This window comes from Littorina saxatilis, linkage group LG16 (genome assembly GCF_037325665.1).
Source record: "Littorina saxatilis isolate snail1 linkage group LG16, US_GU_Lsax_2.0, whole genome shotgun sequence".
Classification (NCBI taxonomy): domain Eukaryota; kingdom Metazoa; phylum Mollusca; class Gastropoda; order Littorinimorpha; family Littorinidae; genus Littorina; species Littorina saxatilis.
The window spans coordinates 17,295,667-17,313,758 of NC_090260.1; the positions used below are offsets into that span (position 1 = coordinate 17,295,667).

Below are 18,092 nucleotides of genomic sequence, written 5' to 3' on the forward strand. Positions count from 1 at the left end.
TGGTAGCCAAAGCTACACTTGGCGTGTCTGGGGACTGCCCTATGTTTTGGACACAACACGAGCTGTCCCTTAACGGAGGGTCGGGTCTTGGCGTGTCTGGGGACTGCCCTTTGCTTTGGACACAACATGAGCTGTCCCTTAACAGAGGGTCGGGTCTTGGGGTGTCGGGGGACTGCCCTATGTTTTGGACACAACACGAGCTGTCCCTTAACGGAGGGTCGGGTCTTGGCGTGTCTGGGGACTGCCCTATGTTTTGGACACAACACGAGCTGTCCCTTAACGGAGGGTCGGGTCTTGGCGTGTCTGGGAACTGCCCTATGTTGTGGACACAACACGAGCTGTCCCTTAACGAAGGGTCGGGTCTTGGCGTGTCTGGGGACTGCCCTATGTTTTGGACACAACACGAGCTGTCCCTTAACGGAGGGTCGGGTCTTGGCGTTTCTGGGGACTGCCCTATGTTTTGGACACAACACGAGCTGTCCCTTAACGGAGGGTCGGGTCTTGGCGTGTCTGGGGACTGCCCTATGTTTTGGACACAACACGAGCTGTCCCTTAACGGAGGGTCGGGTCTTGGCGTGTCTGGGGACTGCCCTATGTTTTGGACACAACACGAGCTGTCCCTTAACGGAGGATCGGGTCTTGGCGTGTTCCTGCCTTTCTCTAGCCTAACACTAAGGTACTGTCAGTGTGTGCAGGGCGCTCTAAAGGAGTGTCTGGGCCCTGACGTCTTTGTATCCAACGTGGCAAAGAAACCATTGCTGTGCAGTTATCAAAGCCTCTGTGGCAAAGAAACCATTGCTGTGCAGTTATCAAAGCCTCTGTGTGCCTTCTTGAACAGTCTTTTGAACACGACAGAATCTCCATTGAATGTCAACTAGCACACGTCAATATGAATGGCTGGGAAACGTTGATGACGGTCTTACTAACAACTATACACCGGGTGGTCCACACTAACAACTATACACCGGGTGGTCCACACTAACAGTTTTTATTTCGCGTTCATATTCTCACTTTATTTTCATCGACGGTATTGACGGGGCCTGCTATTGTTTATAGAGAAACATTCAATAACATTTTTCAATTATCGATGGCCGAAGCTTTTCATTTATTTTTGCAGCTAGCATGACGGAATCTTTCATGGCTGCGTTGGGAGCAGTGGGCAGGGGTGACTGAAGAAATGAACACCCAGTTAGGACAAGATTGCCAATTAAGGAAAAGATGATCTAGAGTTATCTTATTCTTCTCTCACCAAGACGCCGAGGCGGCATGCCACTCATCTGACTCATCTCTAGCTGTTCGCGTCAGCTGACTCAGACACTGAATATACAAATTAAGATTGAGACGTGTGAATGCCGGCCGCCACTCATCTGACTGGACTCAGTTTGTCTCTAGCTGTTCGCGTCAGCTGACTCAGAGAGTGAGTGTCATTCACACTGAATATACAAATTAAGATTGAGACGTGTGAATGTCACTCATCTGACTGAACTATGTCTCTAGCTGTTCACGTCAGCTGACTCAGAGAGTGAGTGTCATTCACACTGAATATACACATTAAGATTGAGACGTGTGAATGTCACTCATCTGACTGAACTATGTCTCTAGCTGTTCACGTCAGCTGACTCAGAGAGTGAGTGTCATTCACACTGAATATACACATTAAGATTGAGACGTGTGAATGTCACTCATCTGACTGAACTATGTCTCTAGCTGTTCGCGTCAGCTGACTCAGAGAGTGAGTGTCATTCACACTGAATATACAAATTAAGATTGAGACGTGTGAATGTCACTCATCTGACTGAACTATGTCTCTAGCTGTTCACGTCAGCTGACTCAGAGAGTAACTGTCATTCACACTGAATATACAAATTAAGATTGAGACGTGTGAATGTCACTCATCTGACTGAACTATGTCTCTAGCTGTTCACGTCAGCTGACTCAGAGAGTAACTGTCATTCACAGTGATATGTACACAAATCGACAAACTTTCTCTGTACATGTTTAGAAAAAAGCTGTGAAAATATTCTAACATGAATATTTTGGAACTATAAGACAATACAAACTGTTTTCAGGGCCGGACCAAGTTCGTTTGAGGGGGGGGGGGGGGGGGGTTCCAACTGAAGGCAGGGGTCCAAAGTCCACTTTTTTTTCTCTGAGAGGTACATTGGATGGCCAGTGGGGGGGGGGGGGGGGTTCCGGAACCCCAGGAAACCTCCCACCCCCCCCCACCCCAGATCCGGCCCTGGTTTTGGAACACCAACTGTGGGGACTTGTGGAAGATTGTGTTTGTTAAACTATGCTTATATTGCGGTGTTCACACGGTGTGCTTGGTGTCTGTTGCTCGTAGTACTCATTCTTTACAGTCACTTTGGGGTGGTGACAAGTTTTTATTCGGTAGCACAAAAGAACAAACAAACACATTTCTCAGGTCACTGGAATGGTTTCAAGGCTATAGTAGGTGTTCATGTTCTCTCACCATTACTGTGTATGAACCAAACATAGCTGTGTTACCTCTGCGCGGTATGTCGGTGTGTTTTAAATAAGGAGTTGCCATGTTTGCTGCTGTACACACTGACTCAGATCGTCAGTGTTTTGCTTTCTCTCACGTACTACAAAAGGCCTACCGACCAAAATCTCACTGACAGCGCGTTATGACTCGAACCTGTCCCGTCCCAAAGTTCATAGCGAGTCTCTATGAGCGCGTCAAGACCACGTGACTGCGACTGGAGGGGCGTGGCCAGAGTGTGCTGGGTGTGTGTCGATCACTGTGTCTATTCAGTATCACTGCGCCGTGTTGTTTGAATGTCAGTTAAAAGTCTGGGTTTCTCAGGGCGGCGTCACTGTTGACTTGTGCACACATACAGTTCAGAACATTCCTTGCTGACAGTGTTTCTCAGGGCGGCGTCACTGTTGACTTGTGCACACATACAGTTCACAACATTCCTTACTGACGGTGTTTCTCAGGGCGGCGTCACTGTTGACTTGTGCACACATACAGTTCAGAACATTCCTTACTGACAGTGTTTCTCAGGGCGGCGTCACTGTTGACTTGTGCACACATACAGTTCACAACATTCCTTACTGACAGTGTTTCTCAGGGCGGCGTCACTGTTGACTTGTGCACACATACAGTTCACAACATTCCTTACTGACAGTGTTTCTCAGGGCGGCGTCACTGTTGACTTGTGCACACATACAGTTCAGAACATTCCTTACTGACAGTGTTTCTCAGGGCGGCGTCACTGTTGACTTGTGCACACATACAGTTCACAACATCCCTTACTGACAGTGTTTCTCAGGGCGGCGTCACTGTTGACTTGTGCACACATACAGTTCACAACATTCCTTACTGACAGTGTTTCTCAGGGCGGCGTCACTGTTGACTTGGGCACACATACAGTTCACAACATTCCTTACTGACAGTGTTTCTCAGGGCGGCGTCACTGTTGACTTGTGCACACATACAGTTCACAACATTCCTTACTAACAGTGTTTCTCAGGGCGGCGTCACTGTTGACTTGTGCACACATACAGTTCAGAACATTCCTTACTGACAGTGTTTCTCAGGGCGGCGTCACTGTTGACTTGTGCACACATACAGTTCACAACATTCCTTACTGACAGTGTTTCTCAGGGCGGCGTCACTGTTGACTTGTGCACACATACAGTTCACAACATTCCTTACTGACAGTGTTTCTCAGGGCGGCGTCACTGTTGACTTGTGCACACATACAGTTCACAACATTCCTTACTGACAGTGTTTGTCAGGGCGGCGTCACTGTTGACTTGTGCACACATACAGTTCACAACATTCCTTACTGACAGTGTTTCTCAGGGCGGCGTCACTGTTGACTTGTGCACACATACAGTTCACAACATTCCTTACTGACAGTGTTTCTCAGGGCGGCGTCACTGTTGACTTGTGCACACATACAGTTCACAACATTCCTTACTGACAGTGTTTCTCAGGGCGGCGTCACTGTTGACTTGTGCACACATACAGTTCACAACATTCCTTACTGACAGTGTTTCTCAGGGCGGCGTCACTGTTGACTTGTGCACACATACAGTTCACAACATTCCTTACTGACAGTGTTTCTCAGGGCGGCGTCACTGTTGACTTGTGCACACATACAGTTCACAACATTCCTTACTGACAGTGTTTCTCAGGGCGGCGTCACTGTTGACTTGTGCACACATACAGTTCACAACATTCCTTACTGACAGTGTTTCTCAGAGCGGCGTCACTGTTGACTTGTGCACACATACAGTTCACAACATTCCTTACTGACAGTGTTTCTCAGGGCGGCGTCACTGTTGACTTGTGCACACATACAGTTCAGAACATTCCTTACTGACAGTGTTTCTCAGGGCGGCGTCACTGTTGACTTGTGCACACATACAGTTCACAACATTCCTTACTGACAGTGTTTCTCAGGGCGGCGTCACTGTTGACTTGTGCACACATACAGTTCACAACATTCCTTACTGACGGTGTTTCTCAGGGCGGCGTCACTGTTGACTTGTGCACACATACAGTTCACAACATTCCTTACTGACAGTGTTTCTCAGGGCGGCGTCACTGTTGACTTGTGCACACATACAGTTCACAACATTCCTTACTGACGGTGTTTCTCAGGGCGGCGTCACTGTTGACTTGTGCACACATACAGTTCACAACATTCCTTACTGACAGTGTTTCTCAGGGCGGCGTCACTGTTGACTTGTGCACACATACAGTTCAGAACATTCCTTACTGACAGGGTTTCTCAGGGCGGCGTCACTGTTGACTTGTGCACACATACAGTTCACAACATTCCTTACTGACAGTGTTTCTCAGGGCGGCGTCACTGTTGACTTGTGCACACATACAGTTCACAACATTCCTTACTGACAGGGTTTCTCAGGGCGGCGTCACTGTTGACTTGTGCACACATACAGTTCACAACATTCCTTACTGACAGGTGTTTCTCAGGGCGGCGTCACTGTTGACTTGTGCACACATACAGTTCAGAACATTCCTTACTGACAGTGTTTCTCAGGGCGGCGTCACTGTTGACTTGTGCACACATACAGTTCAGAACATTCCTTACTGACAGTGTTTCTCAGGGCGGCGTCACTGTTGACTTGTGCACACATACAGTTCACAACATTCCTTACTGACAGTGTTTCTCAGGGCGGCGTCACTGTTGACTTGTGCACACATACAGTTCAGAACATTCCTTACTGACAGTGTTTCTCAGGGCGGCGTCACTGTTGACTTGTGCACACATACAGTTCACAACATCCCTTACTGACAGTGTTTCTCAGGGCGGCGTCACTGTTGACTTGTGCACACATACAGTTCACAACATTCCTTACTGACAGTGTTTCTCAGGGCGGCGTCACTGTTGACTTGTGCACACATACAGTTCACAACATTCCTTACTGACAGTGTTTCTCAGGGCGGCGTCACTGTTGACTTGTGCACACATACAGTTCAGAACATTCCTTACTGACAGTGTTTCTCAGGGCGGCGTCACTGTTGACTTGTGCACACATACAGTTCACAACATTCCTTACTGACAGTGTTTCTCAGGGCGGCGTCACTGTTGACTTGTGCACACATACAGTTCACAACATTCCTTACTGACAGGTGTTTCTCAGGGCGGCGTCACTGTTGACTTGTGCACACATACAGTTCACAACATTCCTTACTGACAGTGTTTCTCAGGGCGGCGTCACTGTTGACTTGTGCACACATACAGTTCACAACATTCCTTACTGACAGGTGTTTCTCAGGGCGGCGTCACTGTTGACTTGTGCACACATACAGTTCACAACATTCCTTACTGACAGTGTTTCTCAGGGCGGCGTCACTGTTGACTTGTGCACACATACAGTTCACAACATTCCTTACTGACAGTGTTTCTCAGGGCGGCGTCACTGTTGACTTGTGCACACATACAGTTCACAACATTCCTTACTGACAGTGTTTCTCAGGGCGGCGTCACTGTTGACTTGTGCACACATACAGTTCACAACATTCCTTACTGACAGGGTTTCTCAGGGCGGCGTCACTGTTGACTTGTGCACACATACAGTTCACAACATTCCTTACTGACGGTGTTTCTCAGGGCGGCGTCACTGTTGACTTGTGCACACATACAGTTCAGAACATTCCTTACTGACAGTGTTTCTCAGGGCGGCGTCACTGTTGACTTGTGCACACATACAGTTCAGAACATTCCTTACTGACAGTGTTTCTCAGGGCGGCGTCACTGTTGACTTGTGCACACATACAGTTCACAACATTCCTTACTGACAGTGTTTCTCAGGGCGGCGTCACTGTTGACTTGTGCACACATACAGTTCACAACATTCCTTACTGACAGTGTTTCTCAGGGCGGCGTCACTGTTGACTTGTGCACACATACAGTTCACAACATTCCTTACTGACAGTGTTTCTCAGGGCGGCGTCACTGTTGACTTGTGCACACATACAGTTCACAACATTCCTTACTGACAGTGTTTCTCAGGGCGGCGTCACTGTTGACTTGTGCACACATACAGTTCACAACATCCCTTACTGACAGTGTTTCTTAGGGCGGCGTCACTGTTGACTTGTGCACACATACAGTTCACAACATTCCTTACTGACGGTGTTTCTCAGGGCGGCGTCACTGTTGACTTGTGCACACATACAGTTCAGAACATTCCTTACTGACAGTGTTTCTCAGGGCGGCGTCACTGTTGACTTGTGCACACATACAGTTCAGAACATTCCTTACTGACAGTGTTTCTCAGGGCGGCGTCACTGTTGACTTGTGCACACATACAGTTCACAACATTCCTTACTAACAGTGTTTCTCAGGGCGGCGTCACTGTTGACTTGTGCACACATACAGTTCAGAACATTCCTTACTGACAGTGTTTCTCAGGGCGGCGTCACTGTTGACTTGTGCACACATACAGTTCACAACATTCCTTACTGACAGTGTTTCTCAGGGCGGCGTCACTGTTGACTTGTGCACACATACAGTTCACAACATTCCTTACTGACAGTGTTTCTCAGGGCGGCGTCACTGTTGACTTGTGCACACATACAGTTCACAACATCCCTTACTGACAGTGTTTCTCAGGGCGGCGTCACTGTTGACTTGTGCACACATACAGTTCACAACATTCCTTACTGACAGTGTTTCTCAGGGCGGCGTCACTGTTGACTTGTGCACACATACAGTTCACAACATCCCTTACTGACAGTGTTTCTCAGGGCGGCGTCACTGTTGACTTGTGCACACATACAGTTCACAACATTCCTTACTGACAGTGTTTCTCAGGGCGGCGTCACTGTTGACTTGTGCACACATACAGTTCACAACATTCCTTACTGACAGTGTTTCTCAGGGCGGCGTCACTGTTGACTTGTGCACACATACAGTTCACAACATTCCTTACTGACAGGGTTTCTCAGGGCGGCGTCACTGTTGACTTGTGCACACATACAGTTCACAACATTCCTTACTGACAGTGTTTCTCAGGGCGGCGTCACTGTTGACTTGTGCACGAATACAGTTCACAACATTCCTTACTGACGGTCTTCAAAGTCGACAAAGTCCTTTTGCCAAACATTCCGTTCGGACACTTCGTGAAGCATAATTCGCCAAATTTACTTGAGGCTTCAGGTAACTTACTTCTACACTCAGATTGTTTTCAGTTTGACTCTGTGAGCTTCTGCATGATTTGACTTGCCACTTGGTGTTCTTCTGCCTGATTTGACTTGGTGTTCTTCTGCATGATTTGACTTGGTGTTCTTCTGCCTGATTTGACTTGGTGTTCTTCTGCATGATTTGACTTGGTGTTCTTCTGCATGATTTGACTTGGTGTTATTCTACATGATTTGACTTGGTGTTATTCTACATGATTTGACTTGGTGTTATTCTACATGATTTGACTTGGTGTTATTCTACATGATTTGACTTGGTGTTATTCTACATGATTTGACTTGCTGTTCTTCTGCATGATATAACTTGGTGTTATTCTGCATGATTTGACTTGGTGTTTCTCTGCCTGATTTGACTTGGTGTTCTTCTGCATGATATGACTTGGTGTTCTTCTGCCTGATTTGACTTGGTGTTCTTCTGCATGATTTGACTTGGTGTTCTTCTGCATGATTTGACTTGGTGTTCTTCTGCATGACAAAACTTGGTGGAATTGCCAAACCAGTCCCTATACTCAGCACATTCAGAAGCCAGAAAGTAATACCCAGCACATTCAGAAGCCAGAAAGTAATACCCAGCACATTCAGAAGCCAGAGAGTAATACCCAGCACATTCAGAAGCCAGAGAGTAATACCCAGCACATTCAGAAGCCAGAGAGTAATACCCAGCACATTCAGAAGCCAGAGAGTAATACCCAGCACATTCAGAAGCCAGAAAGTAATACCCAGCACATTCAGAAGCCAGAGAGTAATACCCAGCACATTCAGAAGCCAGAAAGTAATACCCAGCACATTCAGAAGCCAGAGAGTAATACCCAGCACATTCAGAAGCCAGAGAGTAATACCCAGCACATTCAGAAGCCAGAAAGTAATACCCAGCACATTCAGAAGCCAGAGAGTAATACCCAGCACATTCAGAAGCCAGAGAGTAATACCCAGCACATTCAGAGAGCAGAAAGTAATACCCAGCACATTCAGAAGCCAGAGAGTAATACCCAGCACATTCAGAAGCCAGAGAGAAATACGATAGTCTACATGTCCCTGCATAACTGTGATATCTGACTGAAAGAAAGCTATTGTAACCAAGGCAACCTTGAACGCTGAATCGATCTCGTAGAACCACCTGGTACTTTTGACAAGAAATATCAACAAGCAGCCAACAAAGCAACAAACCAACCAGCCAACCAGCCAACAAACCAACAAACCAACCAGCCAACAAACCAACCAGCCAACAAACCAACAAACCAACCAGCCAACAAACCAACCAGCCAACAAACCAACCAGCCAACAAACCAACCAACCTGAACATCTGATTGTTTACTCACAGGTAAGATTGTATGTGTGTATGTATTGGTTGATACACAGTAACACTGGCTGCATAGTTTAACGTCTGCTTTAATATGATTTATTTATCAAATCAACTCGACTGCTGGCGTTACAAAAATCCAGACTGAAAACAACAACAACAAGGAAGGTCATCTATTTTAACGTGGGTGTTTTTTTTAAATTACATATTGATCAATATAATTGAAGATCTTAGGTATAGGTATAGGTAGTGATCGAGATAGGTAGAGAGAGAGAGAGAGAGAGAGAGAGAGAGAGAGAGAGAGAGAGAGAGAGAGAGAGAGAGAGAAAGAGAGACAGAGATAGAGAGACAGAGAGAGACACAGAGAGAGAGCGCGAGAGAGAGAAAGAGGGAGAGAGAGCGACGGTTGGAGGGGGGGGGGAGATCGTTAATTTAATCGTAGCAGTAGCAGCAGCAAACAATCCAGCCTAAACAAAATGTGTTAACATCTGATTTATGAAGGGAAGTAAGCGCGCTAAATGAACACGACAGGTGTAATAGAGTCAATGAGAGTAATGTGTAAGCGCTCTAAATGAACACGACAGGTGTAATAGAGTCAATAAGAGTAATGTGTAAGCGTTCTAAATGAATACGACAGGTGTAATAGAGTCAATGAGAGTAATGTGTAAGCGCTCTAAATGAATACGACAGGTGTAATAGAGTCAATGAGAGTAATGTGTAAGCGCTCTAAATGAATACGACAGGTGTAATAGAGTCAATGAGAGTAATGTGTAAGCGCTCTAAATGAACACGATAGGTGTAATAGAGTCAATGAGAGTAATGTGTAAGCACTCTAAATGAACACGACAGGTGTAATAGAGTCAATGAGAGTAATGTGGACGGCCTTAAATAGCATAGCAAATTTGAGCGAAAGGACACAGGACTGAAGAATGCTTTAAAAGGGGTGCAACATGTGTCGCAAAAATGGTTTTGCTATGATGTTAGTTACATTTGGCGTCGCCCGACAAAGATGGGACTCGACATGATATGTTGAAGAATGGCGTAATAACCACTGAATCATTTTCGTGCTGTTACCGTTCCACGAACCCTGGAAGGACCGTCGCTCCATGGCCCGGTTCGAAACTTTGGGGACAAAGTTCACAGTTCAAACGGTGACGAGTGTGACAGGGAGAGTACCGTCACCATTGACAGCAGGCTCTGCGAGCTATTTATAGCTCGCCTGCTAGACACCTGTGGACCATTGTAGAGTTCTGTGTGTGATGGGGTCTTTCCGCTGCTATCTCCCTGCTATCTCCCTGTATGTTCTTGGTTGCCTTTGCGTAACCAAAACAGTTTTTATCGGGCTAAGAAATTAGCCCTAACATTCTCAATCCTGTTTGATTGGACTTCGCCTCCAAAAGGTAATTGTTGTGTTTCGGCACTTGGTTACACTAAGTTTATATTCACTTTTGTGATCATATAACGCGGCGGCGTATTAATCTTGTTATACTTATCATGTAGATGGATCAATTTACTACACCACTGTCGCTATACCTGGTTGAAAAAATATGAATTTTTACGAGTTGTGTAGTGTATCAAATGGCACGTTTGCCTGCAACCTCGAATCACTTTACACCGACATTTGTTAATGGAAAGCATTAAGGTACACACAAAAAACAAACGATTAGAGCTATGCACTAATCGCACGGCCAGTAAAATATTCACCACGAATCTGCTTTTTGTTTTGATGTACCTTTTCGGGTTCATACTTTACCACATTAAAGATGACGAAAAAATAACTTGCAACAGTCGGCGCGAATGTGGTACGTTTCTTTTGCCCCCTACTTAGTGACTGTACACAGTGTGCGCTAGGGGAAGGGACCACTCGTGTGTTGCGCGGGAGGTGGCCAACACAAACACCTCTCTCTCTCTCTCTCTCTCTCTCTCTCTCTCTCTCTCTCTGTCTCTCTCTCTCTGTCTCTGTCTCTCTCTCTCTCTCTCACTTTCTCTCTCTCTCTTTATCTCTCTCTCTCTCCCTCTTTCTCTCTCTCTCTCATCTTTCATAGCAGCCGTGTAGACAAGGATTGTTATACTGAAAAAAGAAGTAGCTATAATGAACTTATTAGACAAAAGAAAAAATCTCATCGTCAGTCTATTATGGAGTCTTTAGATAAAGGGAGTAGTGATCCTAAATTGTTTTGGAAAACAATCAAATCTTTGGCATCTAAGGTGGTAGGTGTTAATACAGAACAGTGGTACCAACATTTTCATAATGTGTTTAACTCTTTTACAAAAGAAAATAATGACCATACTGATTTTGTTGAGGATGGTGTTAATCGGGTATCTGATGGTGATGATAATGAGGAGATGTATGACATGGATGCGCTTGAACGTGTCATCACTGAAAACGAAGTAAAAGAAGCTATTAGAGTATTAAAGAATGGTAAAGCTGCAGGACCCGATTATTTAATTGGGGAGTTCTTCAAGAATTCCGCCACAGCTGTTGTGCCGTTTCTTACAAAATATTTCAATAAATTGTTTACCTCAGGACTTTACCCTGATGTATGGACGGAAGCCATAATTCATCCCCTTCACAAGAAAGGTGATAAGAATAATCCTGATAATTACAGAGGTATTTCATTACTATGTATATGCAGCAAATTGTATAGCTACATTTTGAACAACAGATTGACGAATTGGATCGAAAAACATGAAATACTAAATGAGAGTCAAGCTGGTTTTCGCAGAGGCTATAGTACCGTTGATCATATTTTTACACTACAAGCTTTGGTACAGAAGCAGTTATTGACACACAAGAAGTTGTATGTCGCTTTTATTGACTTTCGTAAAGCTTTTGATTCAGTTGTAAGAACTACGTTGTGGAAAACTTTGAAGAAAAATGGAGTTAAAGGAAAGATGTACCAGGCGCTCAGCTGTATGTATGACGTGGTAAAAGCAAAAGTGCGATCAGGAAGTGATTTTTCGGACTCTTTTATGTGCCCAAGGGGTCTAAAACAGGGAGAAATTTGTAGTCCAGTTTTGTTTTCTCTACTAATTAATGAGCTAGCTAATGATATTGTCCAGAAGGGAAAACATGGTATTCAACTTATTCCAGACTTTTTTGAAATACTCATTCTGATGTTTGCAGATGATATTATTCTTATTTCAGATTCTGTATGTGGGCTCCAGAATCAGTTAAACATTCCGTGGGATTCGTCTAGACGTCTTGGACTTGAAGTTAATTTAGACAAATCTAATATTGTTGTTTTTCGGAACGGTGGTCACTTGGCCTTGCGAGAAAGATGGGTGTATGGTGGACATCCTATGAGCGTTTTGAACATGTATAAGTATTTAGGAGTATGGTTGTCTACACGCCTGTCCTTCTCTCACACTCTTAATGATTTTGCTGCAAAAGGGAAAAAGGGAGTCATTGGTATTCTAAAATGTTTATGGCAACTGGGTGACAGATCTCCAGCTATTTTTTTCAAGCTTTTCGACGCACAGATTCAACCGATGCTGGCATATGGTGCCGAAGTTTGGGGGGTTGAAGCAGACCATACACCTATAGAGAGAGTTCATTTATTCGCACTTAAACGTTTTTTGAATACGAGTATGAGAACACCAAATGCTATGGTTTATGGAGAAACGGGAAGGTACCCCTTGTTTATAAACAGCTTTGTTAAATGCATTCGTTTTTGGCTACGTATATTGAGGATGCCACATCATCGCCTTCCGAGCAAGGCGTATAAAATGCTGAAATATCTCCATGAACAAAATAAGAAAACATGGGCCTCCTCGATCTGTTACACTCTGTACATGTACGGTTTTGATGAAGTATGGGAAAACCAAGGTGTTGGCGATGAGAGGGCGTTCCTAACAGCATTTAAAGAAACACTTATTTCATCCTACAAGCAAACCTGGCTTGAAAATGTACAAGGAAGTGAACGTTTCTCTCTGTACAGAACCTTCAAATCAACCCTAAGATTATCCAACTATTTAAGTGATTTGAAACATATTAAAGCTAGAAATCTTCTGATTAGACTTAGATTGGGAGTATCTCCTCTGAAAGTGCATCGATTTCGCTTTAATTTAAATGCAACCTCCGCTGATTTATCTTGTCCATTTTGTTGTGGCAGTGTTGAAGATGAAGTCCACTTTATTTTAGTATGCCCTAAATATGCTGAGTTAAGAGAATATTATATTCCACGAAAATACACTAGAATCCCATCATTGTTTAAATTAACCATGCTGTTTTCAAACACTAGTAAGCCGCTATTGCTACGTTTTTCTACATTTGTCATGAAGGCGCTTTCCATTTGTAATCCATAATCCGTAAACGAAACAGGGCGATACAAGTAGGATGTTCTTGTTTTTGTTCAATATGTGCATTTGTATGCTGGTGCTTGAGATGTGCTCATCTCCATGAAAAGGGCCCAAGGCCTACTCATTAAAATATTCAGACTTCAGACTTCAGACTTCTCTCTCTCTCTCTCTCTCTCTCTCTCTCTCTCTCTCTCTCTCTCTCTCTCTCTCTCTCTCTCTCTCTCTCTCTCTCTCTCTAGGGACGGGGCAGAGAGAGAGAGAGAGAGAGAGAGAGAGAGAGAGAGAGAGAGAGAGAGAGAGAGAGAGAGAGAGAGAGAGAGAGAGAGAGAGAGAGAGAGAGAGAGAGGGAGAGAGAGAGAGAGAGAGAGTCTCTAAGAGCCGTCGTCAAGACCATATCGACTGACTGGAGGGGCGTGGCCAGTCTGTGCTGGGAATGTCACTGGTCTATGCCCTGTGCCATCATGATGTCAGCTTCAGTTTGTTATTCTCATGGAGTCGTCACGGACGACCGTTGCATGAATACAGTTCAGCACATTCTAACAGGCTGTCTTGACTTGAGGCCAAAGTCGACACCGCAAAGTCCTTTACCAAACATTAAGTGCCAACACTTGCATGACCCGACTTCCTGAAGTAGACTTCGCCAAGCTGATTGACCTGAGGCTTGACGTTACTCACCAATAATGTGGTGGCCAAGACTGAGGCTTGACGTTACTCACCAATAATGTGGTGGCCAAGACTGAGGCTTGACGTTACTCACCAATAATGTGGTGGCCAAGACTGAGGCTTGACGTTACTCACCAATAATGTGGTGGCCAAGACTGAGGCTTGACGTTACTCACCAATAATGTGGTGGCCAAGACTGAGGATGTTTGTGACTGTGTGTTCCCTGGCATCCCTGGCCTTCACTATCTCTTGACGGCAGTAGTGTCCAGTTTACATTACTGACGAGTTAAATATCATGTGTATTCTCTGAGTGACAAGTTTTTGCTCGCCTTTGCTTCATTTAGTATATACATTATTGGATAACATAACATCAATCACAAACAAATAGAAATCAATTCGTCTATTGGTTGACATAATTACATAAAACCATATTTTCTAAAGAACATAACAGTGGGAGAACATGGGCCCGCTTGTCTAGAGAAACCGCGATCACAATCCCAGGACGGGTGACGACAGCCTTCTATGTGTCGCTTTCAAATCACTCCTGGCAATGTATTCACTTTTGAATGAAAGCAGACAGTGTCTGCGATTGAACTAGTTCTCTCTGCGCTTATCTCTCTTAAACCATTTATTTTACTTCAAATCGCAAGTCCAAAATAAAGTTGTTTAGAATCGTGATGGGAAAAACCCGTTGAAAAGCTTTTGACTGAACTTAGAATAAAGATTGTTGATCATTTGAGAGAGAGAGAGAGAGAGAGAGAGAGAGAGAGAGAGAGAGAGAGAGAGAGAGAGAGAGAGAGAGAGAGATGATGATGATGATGATGATGATGATGATGATGATGATGATGATGATGGAACTTTATTTTTCAAGGATAGAGGTTTAAGGCGACGCCTTTTCTTACAACCGGTCCTTACTTCTAATACAAATGTCTAATAAATGATAAACAAGTAAAGCAACATGACAAATAAACAAATTAAACGAACGACCCAGCAAACAATCGACAAGTAAGCAAACAAGCAAATAAACACAAACAACAAAATGACAAAGTAAGCAACATACAAATCAAAAGCGAAACATGCAACATAACATGTTAATTGAGGTTACACATGTAAAGTGATCGACGGTAAAATTCACACAATACCAACGTTTACGCTAATGCTTACAATGATCATATGGTGTAAATGATGATGATGAAGATGATGAAGATGGTGATGATAATGATGATGATGATGATGATGATGATGATGATGATGATGATGATGATAATGATGATGGAAAATCGCAACATGATAAGAGAGAGAGAGAGAGAGAGAGAGAGAGAGAGAGAGAGAGAGAGAGAGAGAGAGAGAGAGAGAGAGAGAGAAAAAGAGAAAGAGAAAGAGAGAGTGAGGCAGACAGACAGACAGACAGACAGAAAGAGACAGAGAGACAGAACAAACGAACGAATTGTTTACTGCGTAGGCCGTCGGCCCATTGCAAAAAGGGAACAGTGGGCTGGGGAAGTGAACTCGAAAAATACACAATAGTTGGACATTCCGACTGTTGGAACAACGCGTCACGGATACCTGTCAGTGTCTTTTCTCCAATTGTAACTTGTTTCACTGGATCATTGACGATAGGGGGTGGGGGTTGGCGGACCCGTAACGGACTATATACTCTCGATTTTCTTGTTTTGTAAAGCATTGAGTATAGAAATACGCTGCCAAGCAACTTTCATTGAATATTCTGGAATCAGACATAATTATGTTATAAGTCAAATCACACACAGTGGGATCAACTTGAACATCTTTCGACAATAGCGTCGTGTTTACATATTATTGTTCACTCTGACTGACAGTAGCGTCGTGTTTACATATTATTGTTCACTCTGACTGACAAGTTTTTGCTCGCTTGTGCATAATTAATTATACTTGATTATTGGACAAGAAAAATAATAATGCAATAGACCAATCCATCGATTGCTGTACATGATTTTCATTTTCATTTCATTTTCCTTACTTTATTGTCCCATCGCTGGGAAATTCGGGTCGCTTCCTCCCAGTGGAAAGCTAGCAGCAACGGAGTCGCGCTACCCAAGTGTCTGCGTGTTTAGGTGTATTCAGCCACCTGCACTTATGGCAGAATGACCAAGGTCTTTTACGTGCCATTGTGATGACACGGGGGTGGGACATGGCTTCCGTCTCTGGGTCTGCACATAAAGTTGACCCGTGTCCGTCCCGGCCCGAATTCGAACCTGCGACCTTTCGATCACAAGTCCAGTGCTCTACCAACTGAGCTACCGGGCCCCGAGTACACGAACCCACGTAAAAGGCAGAGCATGCAAAATCTGCATGTCCCCGCTTGTTGAGAGAAACCGCGAGAAAAATCCCCAGACGAGTACATAAGGAAAGATCTATAGCGATCTCATAGGACAGCCTATACTGTGTGCCGCTTTGAAATCACACCTGGCACTTTATTCAATTTTGACAGAAAGGCTACAATGACGGCGATTGAAGTCCTTGTCCCTTTTAGAATCTTGCTCAAAGGCAGACTTTGTGAAAATCTGTTCACCGATTTTAGATCGCACATTGTCAAGTACACACGGTGTCGAAGGGCTGAACATTGACAGGGTGACTGACTTGAGTTACGGGGAGAGAGAGAGAGAGAGAGAGAGAGACAGAGACAGAGAGACAGAGAAAGAGACAGAGAGATAGATAGATAGAGAGAAAGAGAGAGAGAGAGAGAGAGAGAGAGAGAGAGAGAGAGAGAGAGAGACAGAGACAGAGACAGAGACAGAGACAGAGAGAGTGAGAGAGCGAGAGAGAGAGAGACTAAGAGCCGTCGTCAAGACCATATCGACTGACTGGAGGGGCGTGGCCAGTCTGTGCTGGGAATGTCACTGGTCTATGCCCTGTGCTGTCAATGTCAGCTTCAGTTTGTTATACTCATGGAGTCGTCACGGACGACCGTTGCATGAATACAGTTCAGCACATTCTAACAGGCTGTCTTGACTTGAGGCCAAAGTCGACACCGCAAAGTCCTTTACCAAACATTAAGTGCCAACACTTGCATGACCCGACTTCCTGAAGTAGACTTCGCCAAATTGACCTGAGGCTTGACGTTACTCACCAATAATGTGGTGGCCAAGACTGAGGCTTGACGTTACTCACCAATAATGTGGTGGCCAAGACTGAGGCTTGACGTTACTCACCAATAATGTGGTGGCCAAGACTGAGGCTTGACGTTACTCACCAATAATGTGGTGGCCAAGACGGAGGCTTGACGTTACTCACCAATAGTGTGGTGGCCAAGACTTAGGCTTGACGTTACTCACCAATAATGTGGTGGCCAAGACTGAGGCTTGACGTTACTCACCAATAATGTGGTGGCCAAGACTGAGGCTTGACGTTACTCACCAATAATGTGGTGGCCAAGACTGAGGCTTGACGTTACTCACCAATAATGTAGTGGCCAAGACTGAGGCTTGACGTTACTCACCAATAATGTGGTGGCCAAGACTGAGGCTTGACGTTACTCACCAATAATGTGGTGGCCAAGACTGAGGCTTGACGTTACTCACCAATAATGTGGTGGCCAAGACTGAGGCTTGACGTTACTCACCAATAATGTGGTGGCCAAGACTGAGGCTTGACGTTACTCACCAATAATGTGGTGGCCAAGACTGAGGCTTCGACGTTACTCACCAATAATGTGGTGGCCAAGACTGAGGCTTGACGTTACTCACTAATAATGTGGTGGCCAAGACTGAGGCTTGACGTTACTCACCAATAATGTGGTGGCCAAGACTGAGGCTTGACGTTACTCACCAATAATGTGGTGGCCAAGACTGAGGCTTGACGTTACTCACCAATAATGTGGTGGCCAAGACTGAGGCATGACGTTTCTCACCAATAATGTGGTGGCCAAGACTGAGGCTTGACGTTACTCACCAATAATGTGGTGGCCAAGACTGAGGCTTGACGTTACCCACCAATAATGTGGTGGCCAAGACTGAGGCTTGACGTTACCCACCAATAATGTGGTGGCCAAGACTGAGGCTTGACGTTACTCACCAATAATGTGGTGGCCAAAACTGAGGCTTGACGTTTCTCACCAATAATGTGGTGGCCAAGACTGAGGCT

General features: G+C 44.8%; 1 protein-coding gene and 1 long non-coding RNA gene across 4 annotated transcripts in view; one reads left to right on the top strand and one right to left on the bottom strand.

The window, feature by feature from the left end:
* Window positions 1-18,092, top strand: part of LOC138950551 (uncharacterized) — a 149,867-nt gene that overhangs the window by 63,582 nt on the left and 68,193 nt on the right. Inside the window, exon 1 of one of the 3 annotated variants that reach the window (XM_070322267.1) lies at window positions 8,073-9,026. The exons of 1 other annotated variant lie outside the window; for it this stretch is intronic. The gene's annotated coding sequence lies outside the window, so the exon portion shown is untranslated. Of the gene's footprint in view, window positions 1-8,072; window positions 9,027-18,092 lie in introns of those variants that run through there. One more of the 3 variants, XM_070322269.1, reaches the window with a different exon arrangement.
* Window positions 1-18,092, bottom strand: part of LOC138950560 (uncharacterized) — a 173,662-nt gene that overhangs the window by 47,855 nt on the left and 107,715 nt on the right. The window lies entirely within an intron of this gene.